This window comes from Podarcis gaigeae (assembly GCF_964106915.1).
Source record: "Podarcis gaigeae genome assembly, chromosome: 7".
Lineage (NCBI taxonomy): Eukaryota > Metazoa > Chordata > Lepidosauria > Squamata > Lacertidae > Podarcis > Podarcis gaigeae.
Window position 1 is genome coordinate 8038602 of NC_139683.1, and position 10748 is coordinate 8049349.

At 45.7% G+C, this 10748-nt stretch overlaps 1 protein-coding gene and 1 long non-coding RNA gene across 4 annotated transcripts in view; one reads left to right on the top strand and one right to left on the bottom strand.

Moving 5' to 3' along the window:
• LOC310849327 overlaps window positions 1-10748 on the bottom strand; it is a 344819-nt gene that overhangs the window by 105510 nt on the left and 228561 nt on the right. The window lies entirely within an intron of this gene.
• Window positions 1-10748, top strand: part of FAM135B (family with sequence similarity 135 member B) — a 164205-nt gene that overhangs the window by 39312 nt on the left and 114145 nt on the right. Inside the window, exon 1 of one of the 3 annotated variants that reach the window (XM_083748986.1) lies at window positions 10073-10198. The exons of the other annotated variants lie outside the window; for them this stretch is intronic. The gene's annotated coding sequence lies outside the window, so the exon portion shown is untranslated. Of the gene's footprint in view, window positions 1-10072; window positions 10199-10748 lie in introns of those variants that run through there. 3 annotated transcript variants of the gene reach the window in all.

Consider the following 10748-nt stretch of genomic DNA (forward strand, 5'->3'; position numbering starts at 1 on the left):
CACTTGCCCACTTGCTCCCTTGCCCACTTGGGATTTTCAGCAATTGGTATTCAGAGGCATATTATTTATGATAGTGGAGGGAGAATCATAGCCATTTTTGCTAGTAGCCATAGATGTCGTCGTCTTCTTCTTCTTCTTCTTCTTCTTCTTCTTCTTCTTCTTCTTCTTCTTCTTCTTCTTCTTCCTCCTCCTCCTCCTCCTCCTCCTCCTCCTCCTCCTCCTCCTCAATATTAATACTTTATTGAAAATGACACAGAGAAGAAAAAGGGGGGAGTGAGGGGAGGAAAGAACAAAGTGTGGGTGGGGGAAGAGGTAGGTAATGCCTCAGCTGTCAGAATTCAAAATGACCTTAACGGATTGGAGAACTGGGCACAAGCTAACAAAATGAATTTCAATAGCGACAAATGTAAGGTTCTGCACTTAGACAGGAGGAAGCAGATGCACAAATATAGGATGGGGGACACTTGGCTTACTAACAACACATGAGAAACGGATCTTGGCATCTTGGTGGACAACAACAACAACAATTTCCCCAGCCACTCTGGGTGGCTTCCAACAAAGATTAAAAATATATTAAAATGTCACACATTAAAAACTTCCCTAAACAGCGCTGCCTTCAGATGTCTTCTAAATGTCAGGTAGTTGTTTATCTCTTTGACATCTGGTGGGAGGGTGTTCCACAGGACGGGTCCCACTACTGAGAAGGCCCTCTGCCTGGCTCTATGGGACAGTTACCCCATTCAGGACCAGGGGGTCCCCCAAGAACAGTGCAGTGTGATGCAGCTGCAAAACAAGTTAATAGTGTTCTAGGCTGCATCAACCGAAGTATAGTATCCAGATCAAGGGAAGTAATACCATCACTCTCTTCTGCCTTAGTCAGACCACACGTGGAATACTGTGTCCAATTCTGGGCACCACAATTTAAGAAGGATATTGACAAGATGGAACACATGCAGAGAAGGGCAACCAAGATGATCAAGGGTCTGGAAACCAAGGAATGGTTGAGGGAGCTGGGTATGTTCAGCCTGGAAAAGAGGAGACTGAGAAGAGATATGATAACCATCTTCAAATATCTTAAGGGCTGTCACATGGAGGAGAGAGCACGCTTGTTTTCTCCTTCTCTGGAGGGTAGGACTCAAAAGGCTTCAAGTTACAAGAAAGGAGATTCTGACTAAACATTCAGGGGAAAACATTCTGACAGTAAGAGCTGTTCAGCAGTGACTCCCTTGAGAGGTTGTGGACTCTCCTTCCTTGGAGGTTTTTAAACAGATTGTTAGAAATAAATCAGAGGTTGGATGGCCCTCTGTCTGTAGCTGAGATTCCTGCATTGCAGGGGGTTGGACTAGATGATCTTTGAGGTACCTTCCAACTCTAAGATTCTATGAGTCTATGTAATGTAATATACTGCCATTCTTTCTTATATAAATTGATATAGTGTTGTTATCCTAATACATAAGTAGATATTACTATTCTACATTCTGTATAAACTCATTCCAAATGTTGTCATATTTATTCAAACAAATTCTACATCTCTAAGTTGTCCATTCCCAAGTTGCGAGAGTGTTGTCCTATGGATGGTCTTTATCCTCCCTGAATTGCCTAATCCACTTTTAAAGCCTTCCAAGTCGGCAGTCGTTAGTACAGTGGTACCTCAGGTTACATACGCTTCAGGTTACAGACTCCGCTAACCCAGAAATATTACCTCCGGTTAAGAACTTTGCTTCAGGATGAGAACAGAAATTGTGCTTCGGCGGCGCGGCGGCAGCAGGAGGCCCCATTAGCTAAAGTGGTGCTTCAGGTTAAGAACAATTTCAGGTTAAGAAAGGACCTCCAGAACGAATTAAGTTCTTAACCTGAGGTACCACCGTACATCTTCTGGAAGCAAATTCTGCAGTTCAATTGTGTGCTCTTTGTTTTGTCCGCCTTGACATTTCCATCATTCAACTTCATTGAATGGTCCCAAGTTTGAGTGTTACCCCCTGGTATTGTGTTGAGTATTTGCACGCTGGAAAGCCCATACAACTGATCCCATTCACATGCACCTAGTTTCCAAATTTTACCCTGGCAGTGTGTGAAGAAAGTCACAGAGAAGATGTGATTGCAATATCTGATGATGGCTCTCCTTATGTAGCTATTGTCATAGAATTATAGAATCGTAGATTTGTAAGGGACCACAAGGGTCATCAGTCCAGCCCCCTGCAATGCAGGAATCTTTCACCCAACATGGGTCTCAAAACCACAACTCTGAGTCCAAGAGTCTCATGCTCTACTGACTGAGCTATCACCTTTCATTGTTTGTATCATTATGCATGGGGAGAGACCTCCTGAAAAAGTTCTGAGTCTTAACCTCCCACCCCAGTTTTCTTCTTCTTCTTTGTTGCACATTTACTGGCTGCTTCTCTCTGCTGGGACCCAATAAAAAATTGAAACTTTGCTTTAGGCAGTGATTCTGCACTTAGCCACATTTGCTGCTCTTGGGATGCATAAGTTCTTGGTGTCAGAGTCTAGCAGTGCAGGCATAAATTATAATCATGCGTCTCCAACTAAGACACCAGCTGCTAAATTCTCCTGCTCTGGAGAATGCTGGTGGGTGAGAAAATCTTAACAAGATCCCTTTGTCCTGCAGTCAACATGGGCTGGCTATTGAGCTAAGATCTCATTTGCCAGCTAAGGCTAAAGCTGGGTCACAAGTGATAGAAAGCTCAAAGCCATTGAAGGACCAAACTACAAACTATGCAGGGGGTCCGAGATTGAACTGATTTTAAACTCAAATGCACAGTGGGGGGAGAAGGCCTGTCAGTTTGACTGAACTGGAGGATAGGGTATTTAACCTTTTCCTCTGGTGCCATTTCCCCAATTAAAATCACCTCCACAAGGTGATGCTTGCATAAACAGGAGCCAGTGTGGTGTAGTGGTTAAGAGCGGTGGTCTCATAATCTGGTGAACCGGGTTCGTGTCTCCGCTCCTCCTTCTGCAGCTGCTGGGTGACCTTGGGCCAGTCACACTTCTCTGAAGTCTCTCAGCCCCACTCACCTCACAGAGTGTTTGTTGTGGGGGAGGAAGGGAAAGGAGAATGTTAGCCACTTTGAGACTCCTTCGGGTAGTGATAAAGCGGGATATCAAATCCAAAATCTTCTTCTTCTCTTCTAATAGGTATCTGCAGCTCCCTCTACACAGCTGTGGTGGCTGCTGCCCATTTGTACTGATAGGGTGGAGTGCAGGGAGGCTAACAGTGGGTGGCGCCAGAGCACATGATAGGCAGAGCCAACTAACTCAACTTTTGTCACCACCCTCTACTTTTATCACCATCCTCATGCTTGCTGAGTTCTAAGGCAGGGAAGGAGTGCAGGAGAGTGGCCACCAACAGAGTAGGTGGTGTTGTGGCTCCATCTCCAATACTTCATCAGTTGCTGCACCTATATAATAATAGAGTAATGATGTTGGCAGAGGCCTTGTAGACCATGTAGACGAGCTCCCTGCTTGATGCAGGACACTCAGAGCTCAAGTATTCCCAACGGATGGCTGCCCAGCCTCTGCTTAAAGACTGGCAAAGAGAGAGAGCTCACCACCCCTAACTGGGAATTTCTCTTAATGTTCCATCAAAATCTATCCACCTGTATTGTATTCCTAGAACTAGCCCTGGGTCTCTGGGGAAGTTTTTCACCAATTTCTGGCACTCCCCCCCCCCAATAAATACTGATTGGAGGCTGTTTTTTTTACAGTGGGTGAAAATGCATGTGAAAAGCAAGCCCACCTGGACTTAGACCGACTGATTTATTCTTATAAAGTGGTCTCATACCAACAGCACAACTATTTTGTGTCTCTGTTTCTGCTCTCTTCAGAAATGGCCCGTAGCCTTCAGTGACATTCTGCATAACAGGATCTCATTGGCGCATGTTTCATATATTTTTTTAGAAAAACACACATTCGCTCCCGGTTCGGAATAAAATGAAATACTGTGCCAAAATTGATTATGCTGAGAAAATGGTTCTTGCATGAGTCATTCTTAAATGAAGGAAAAAATGCGGCATCTCAGGCAATTAAAGCTTTGGATGCAAATTTATATTCCCTTTCCAGTGGGATTGGTAGGATCTTGAAGCCTGCCTGCTAAATTCTAGCAATGGTCAGACCAGCTTTACCCTGATTTAAACTGGAAGCATCTTTTATTCTGACACTGCTCAAAGTGCGCTTTAGATTGTGTAAAAGTCAGATCTAAGCACCTTCAAAGGAACCCACTCCAGTGCTTGAATGGAGGGCTGCCCGTGTCTTTGAGGTTGCCCCCTTAGCTGCTCTTTTAGAAGGTTACAAGATTTTCACTCCCCCTTCAATATTCCACCATGCTTCTTCCCTCCAACTCAAAAATAAAATTTTGTCTGTCTGTGTTAGGGCTGTACACACTTTCCCTATGCCACCAACTGGAGGCCCAGATTGTCCCCAACCCTGGCTGACCCAAAGAACATCAGACTTGTGTCTCTCTGAATCAGTTGGGGTGGTAGTTAAAACCCTGATTAAACATACAGTGGAGTGGGGGAAGGAGCTGCTGAGTCTGAGAGCAGGAGGGTTCAATCCTGCTGGGTGCTGCTTCAGAAGTGCCTTCCCTGATTGTCTGTACATTCATTGTCCAACACACCCACTTGGATGTGATAAACCAGCTTTGAAACCCTGGAACAGATAATCATTAGTATCTGGAGCGGACTTCTCTCCGTGTGTTTCACTGCCCCCTTTGATGGAGTAGATATGGAGATCTGTTGTGCTGGTATGGAAAAGGAAATTAAGAAGTCTCCAGCAACAAGAAGTGTCTTCCCTGCAGCCTTGCTGCACTGACACCTACCAATTCCAGATTACTCTGGGCAGCCCACACTGACCTGAGGCAACCTGGGTCTGTCTTGAACCATCACAGCCCAAGCCCAGATCCCACTGACTCTGTTTGGAAGGGGGGTTCAGCCAAATCCAGTGCACAGCCCTAGGATGGATGGATGGATGTGTCCCCCTGCTCTGAATGTCTCTTGGAACAGGGCATACGGAGGAGCTATCAGCTGATTGGAAGTGTAAGGAAATTCCAATATCCCTGATAGGTGGCCCTCCAAATTTGCTTAAAAACTTCCAATGTTAATTTCAGGGATATGGAATCTGTGGCCCTGCAGTTGTTGGATTCCAGTTGCCTTCATCCTTGACTATTGGCCTTGCTGGCTGGGGCTGATGAGAATTGGAGTCTGGGAAGCCACAGATTCCCCATCTCTGGTTTAGTTCAGCCTTAGTATAGAGTGATCTGGACAGCCTGGTCATACCAGCAAGTCCTACCATGTTCTCTGGGGCCTCCTCTCTGGTAATTGCACTTTAAGCTTCAAGCCATAGCAAGTTTTTCCATTTGTAGCCATATTCCAGTTTCTACATCATGCCAACAACACGAGCATTTAAAATTGTAAATGTTGATGCTGTTTAAACACATTTGACAGGTTTCTCATTCTTCCCCCAGATAGTTTATCTTCTTTTTTTAGGCATGTGTTTTAGCACTGCTGAGAATTTCTGTAACAGTTAGAATGTCTGAGAATTTCCCTCACGGTGAGCCACATTTGAGGCCAGCACCACCACCAATTCGGGCACTGGGGAGTTACTACACCCTGAAAGTTTATAAATCTCCAGCTTGGTGGTTTACAATGGCTCAAAGCTTTACAGATCCAAGGCCTTTGTAATAACCAACCCTCATCGATGAGTCACTACAGCTTCAAGCTTTATAGCTCTGAAGTCATTTCCATAACCAATCCTGACTGGGGGGCTACTAGAGCTCAAAGCTTTGTAAATCTGAGGTCATTGCCATAACCATTCCAGGTGGGGGAATTACCACAGCTTGGATCTTTATCAGTGCTATTTTTCTAGAAAAGAGGTGCCAGAGTTCACCAGGAATGTCTCGCTTGTTCTCTTAGGATGGCAATGACCCTGGTCTTTATCAATCTAAGACTATTGCCATAATCAATCCAGGTCAGGGGTGTAGGTGGGTGTTACAGCAGCCTGAAGTTTTGCAGGCATCTGCCCACTTCCCCTTATCCTTCACTCAACAGCCTCCCCCCTGGTGTTCACTATAACGGGGAGTCTAAAAACGGTTATAACTTTCCCCCTTTTGGCCAAAGTGGGTGAAACTTAACTGGCACAGGAGCCCCTTCAGAGTTGATTAAGCCTGCCAAATTGCAGGTAAATTAGCTACTATGTCTTTTGCAGGAGGTAAGGAGCACTCAGATGAGCTTTATATGATGGAAATTCCCATATGCATAGCATAGATCAAGGGTGAGGAACATTTAGCAGCCTGAAGGCCACATTCTGATCTAGGCAGCTTTCCAGGGGCCAAAGGTGGGCAAGGCTGGAAGCAAAAATGGGCATGCAAATATTATCTCTGCAGAGTTTCTACACACTCACACAGCCCTTTTCTTTCATCTAGACTAGCAAGAGGCCTTGACAGAATTCAATGACACATTCCAATCAGATGAAAACAATCCAGGAGGGTGCAGAGCAGGGTCAGCAAAGGGTGTATGACCTGGTACAAGTCATGAGAGCCAGATGGAAAGCTTGGAGGGTTGAAATTTGGCCCACAGGCCCGAGGTTCCCGACTTGTGGCTTAAATATTTACTCCCCCCCCCCCCATAATTGGGCTCCAGAGGGAAGCCAAAAACAGCTCAAACACTGAACCTATGGCAGCTTTCCCCACCCACCCACAATCCCTTTTTTATATATACATACACGTCAGAGGAGAACTGTTGACTGCAAGGATAAGAACATCCTCTTTGTATAAGCCTTCTGCTGGGCTTTGTTCCAGCCCTTTGCTGCTTCGTGTGTTTTGTATTTCTGCAGCAGACATTAATTCTGTTAATTACCATGGGCTAGAGGTCATCCGAGGTACCGGGAGACAAGTGTGCGCACGTGTGTTTTGCATAATGTGTGCTTCATTCTATCTGCCCTTTTATCTCACGTGCCGTTTGCACAGATCGAGGTAGGCAGGATGAAACGTTTGGAGAGAAAGCGATGCACCCTGAAATGTTAAGATGCTTCGCAATGTGAAGCTGACCTTGGGAGTTTGGTTGGAAGAATAAAATGATCAGAATAAAATAAAATAAAGTCCTGGGGGAGGGGGTGGTGAGAGGACTGAGTCACAAGGAAGACATTATACTAGGATTATACTACAGAATGGCAGCAGCTTTCAGAGCACTGGTGTTAACAAGCTCAGAGTGGATTGGGGCCAGCATGTATTTATTTGTTTGCTTGTAAGTTGTTGTTGGCTTCTTCTTTTTTACTGGCTCTTTGCCATAAGGTCCAAGGGCTGGGATACAGCAACAGAATATAATATTATATTAAAAAAAAAATACAACAATTGTCACAGTCCTGTGTCCAGTTCTGGGTGCCACAATTTCAGAAAGATATTGGCAAGCTGGAGTGTGTGCAAAGGACTAAGGTGATCAAAGGTCTGAAAACCAAGCCTTATGAGGAACAGTGTAACCTGGAGAAGAGACTGCGAGGAGATATGATAGCCATCTTCAGATATCACAAGGGCTATCACGTGGAAGATGGGGCAAGCTTGTTTTCTCCAGTTCTGGAGGGTAGGACTCAAGCTAATAGCTACAAGTTACGAGAGGGGGGAGGGAGGGAGGGAGGGAGGGAGATTCTGACTAAACATCAGGAAGAACTTTGTGACATTAAGTGATGTTCTACAGGGAATGGACTTCCTTGGGAGGTTGTGGGCTCTCTTTCATTGGAGGTTGTAAACAGGTTGGATCACCACCTGTCATGGATGCTTCAAATGAGATTCCTGCATTCTAGGCGTTTGGACTAGATGACCCTTAGGATCCCCTCCAACTCTACCGTTCTATGATTCTATGAATTATGCAGTTGCAGAACTCGTAAAACCACTCCACGTGGAATAGAACAGTATAAAGTCAGTTACAGAGGTGGGGTCCCACAAAATGAAATACCAGTTAAGATATGCATACTGGGAAAATTGTTCAATGAAGATGTTAGGCACAACCCTGTGGGGAGGGAGCACCACATTTTAGATGTTGCAACATTGAAAGGCAGCAAAAGCTGTCTGGAAGGACATGTGGCACTGGCCAGCCACTGACCAACACTTTTACTGCTGTCCTTCAGAAACTCTCAACATAGAGTGTCTTAGTTCATAGGATTAACAGACGTATGGAGAGCCATGAGTTCCCTCTGGCAGAACTCTTGCTCATTGGCTGGGCTAACTTAGTTCCAGTGTATGATCTGTAGGAAGCACCTGAGGCCACCATCTTGCTGAAGCTAAGAAATCTGGGTCTGGTTAGTTTCTGGAGGGGAGACTGCTTGGGAATCCCATGTAAACAACATTGGGTTCCACAACAGAAGAAATAACAGCTTGCCTTCAACCATTCTCTGCACTTCTGAGGGTGAAGGAACTACCAAGAGGCACTCATCTGCAGATCTTTAAACTCAAGAAGGGCAATAGGGTTCAAGATGGTCTTTCTCTCTTGAGATATTCTGCGGGCACATCCATGCCATCCACTTAAAACAGCACCCATTGAAAGCACACAACACGAGGGTGCTGTGAACTGTAGTCCTGTGAGAGGGGTGAACTACAATTCCCAGGGGACACACCATGCGCTTGAAATTGTGCTCAAAATGTACATTGCAGATGTGACCAACACATAACTCCATTTCAGCAATCTGAGGTTCTGCTCCAGAAAGGAAGCCTGCTCCATCCTGGCTGAGGAAATGCCACAAAAGAGGTACCCTTGGTGCTTGTTTTGAGCACTGTGTGGTATTGAAAGAATGCATATGCAAACATGCCAAAGCAGCTGTCAGATCTGAAAGGCAGAATCTGTCAAAACGGCTCCCATTATCCAGCTTCAAAGAGCCTACAGGATTACAGCCATACGAATTTGATGTGTAGGTCTAAGACTATATGCTATTCAATGGCTCCCTCTATTAATTTATTTCTTGCATTCATCCATGCTACATCCTCGCCCCTAGTTTTTCCCATCCTCCTTTTCATAAATAGCAAGTGCTTTTTTTTCCTTTAAAGAAAGCTAAGGATGCACCAAGTTTCCATTCCTTCCTCCTCTGCAAGCTCTTATAGTAAATGATGTTAGGATAAGTGAGAAAGATCCATTCGTTTCCAGAAACCATGAGAAGATTCTTGAAGCATCTAAGTGCAAGATTGTTTAGTCTACATCAGCAATAAATAGCTGAGGAGCACATATCTGTGGACTTGTGCGATTCCTGCAGGGGAGAGACCATTGAGTTGAGTGCAGGCAGCATGTAGAATGGAAGTGTGCCTTACTATTCGTGTGGTAGTAAAGTTATAAAAGTTGTAAAAGGGGATGTGGGTGGTGCTGTGGTTTAAACCACTGTGCTGCTTAGACTTGCTGATCGGAAGGTTGGCGGTTTGAATCTCCGTGACGGGGTGAGCTCCTGCTGTTCGGTCCCAGCTCCTGCCAACCTAGAAGTTCAAAAGCACGCAATGCAAGTAGATAAATAGATACAGCTCCGGCGGGAAGGTAAACAGTGTTTCTGTGCGCTGCTCTGGCTTCGCCAGAAGCGGCTTAGTCATGATGGCCACATGACCCGGAAAAACTGTCTGCGGAAGTGGACAAACGCTGGCTTCCTCAGCCTGTAAGGCGAGGTGAGCGCCGCAACCCCAGAGTCGTTCGTGACCGGACTTAACTGTGAGGAGTCCCTTTACCTTTACCTTAAAGTTGTAAAAAGTCTTCTAACATGAAGAATGATATTGCCTTTCAAGTAAACAATGCTTGTTTGAGCTTTACTGCTTCCATGAGTGTTTTATTGCCATCGGCCGTGTGCAACTTGATCCTTTCAATGCTTAGGCTGTGCGATCGTCCCTCTGCTATGCAAGGGAGCTAGCATACACACGAGGAAGTGTTGCTGGACCACCCTCGATATTCACAGTTGGAGATCGTAAAATCTTCTTCAAATGTTGCCGGGTATGCTTGCTTGCAGCTCTCTCCTATAAATATTCATTTGTTATTTGGGTCCCACCTCTCCTCCAAACATCTCGAGGCTGCATACATGTTTGAACACTGCAAATTGCTTCATAAATGCTAAGCTGTAAGCATCTACAGAGCTTCGCGTAGAGCTTTCCCCAGTGACTCAGAGCAAACGGCAGTGATCCAAATCTATCGCTGCCGCTTTTCTTCCGAGAAGGTACTGGAAACTGAAGGTAAGGTAAAGGCAAATGATCCCTGGACAGTTAAGTCCAGTCAAAGGCGGCTATGGGGTGGCGGTGCTCATCTCGCTTCAGGCTGAGGTAGCCGGCATTTGTCTACAGACAGCTTTCTGGGTCATGTAGCCAGCATGAATAAACTGCTTCTGGCACAATGGCACACTGTGATGGAAACCAGAGCGCATGGAAATGCCGTTTACCTTCCCACCGCAGTGGTCCCTATTTATCTACTTGCATTGGCATGCTTTTGAACTGCTAGGTTTTCAGGAGCTTGGACAGAGCAACGGCAGCTCACCCTGTTGCACGGATTCGAACTGCCGACCTTCCGATCAGCAAGCCCAAGAGGGTCAGTGGTTTAGACCACAGTGCCACCCAAATCAGCCCACTGGTCTGCCTAGCCCAATGCTGAGTTCTCTGCTCCAGCGGCCACTGTGGTGTGGCAAAGCCACCTGCCCAAGACCAGTGCTGATATAGCCTGACTTTGCTGTTCCCCGCTTCATCACCATAGGCACTGTGCCCCCCCCCCAGCTTCATTCAGGTAAGATGC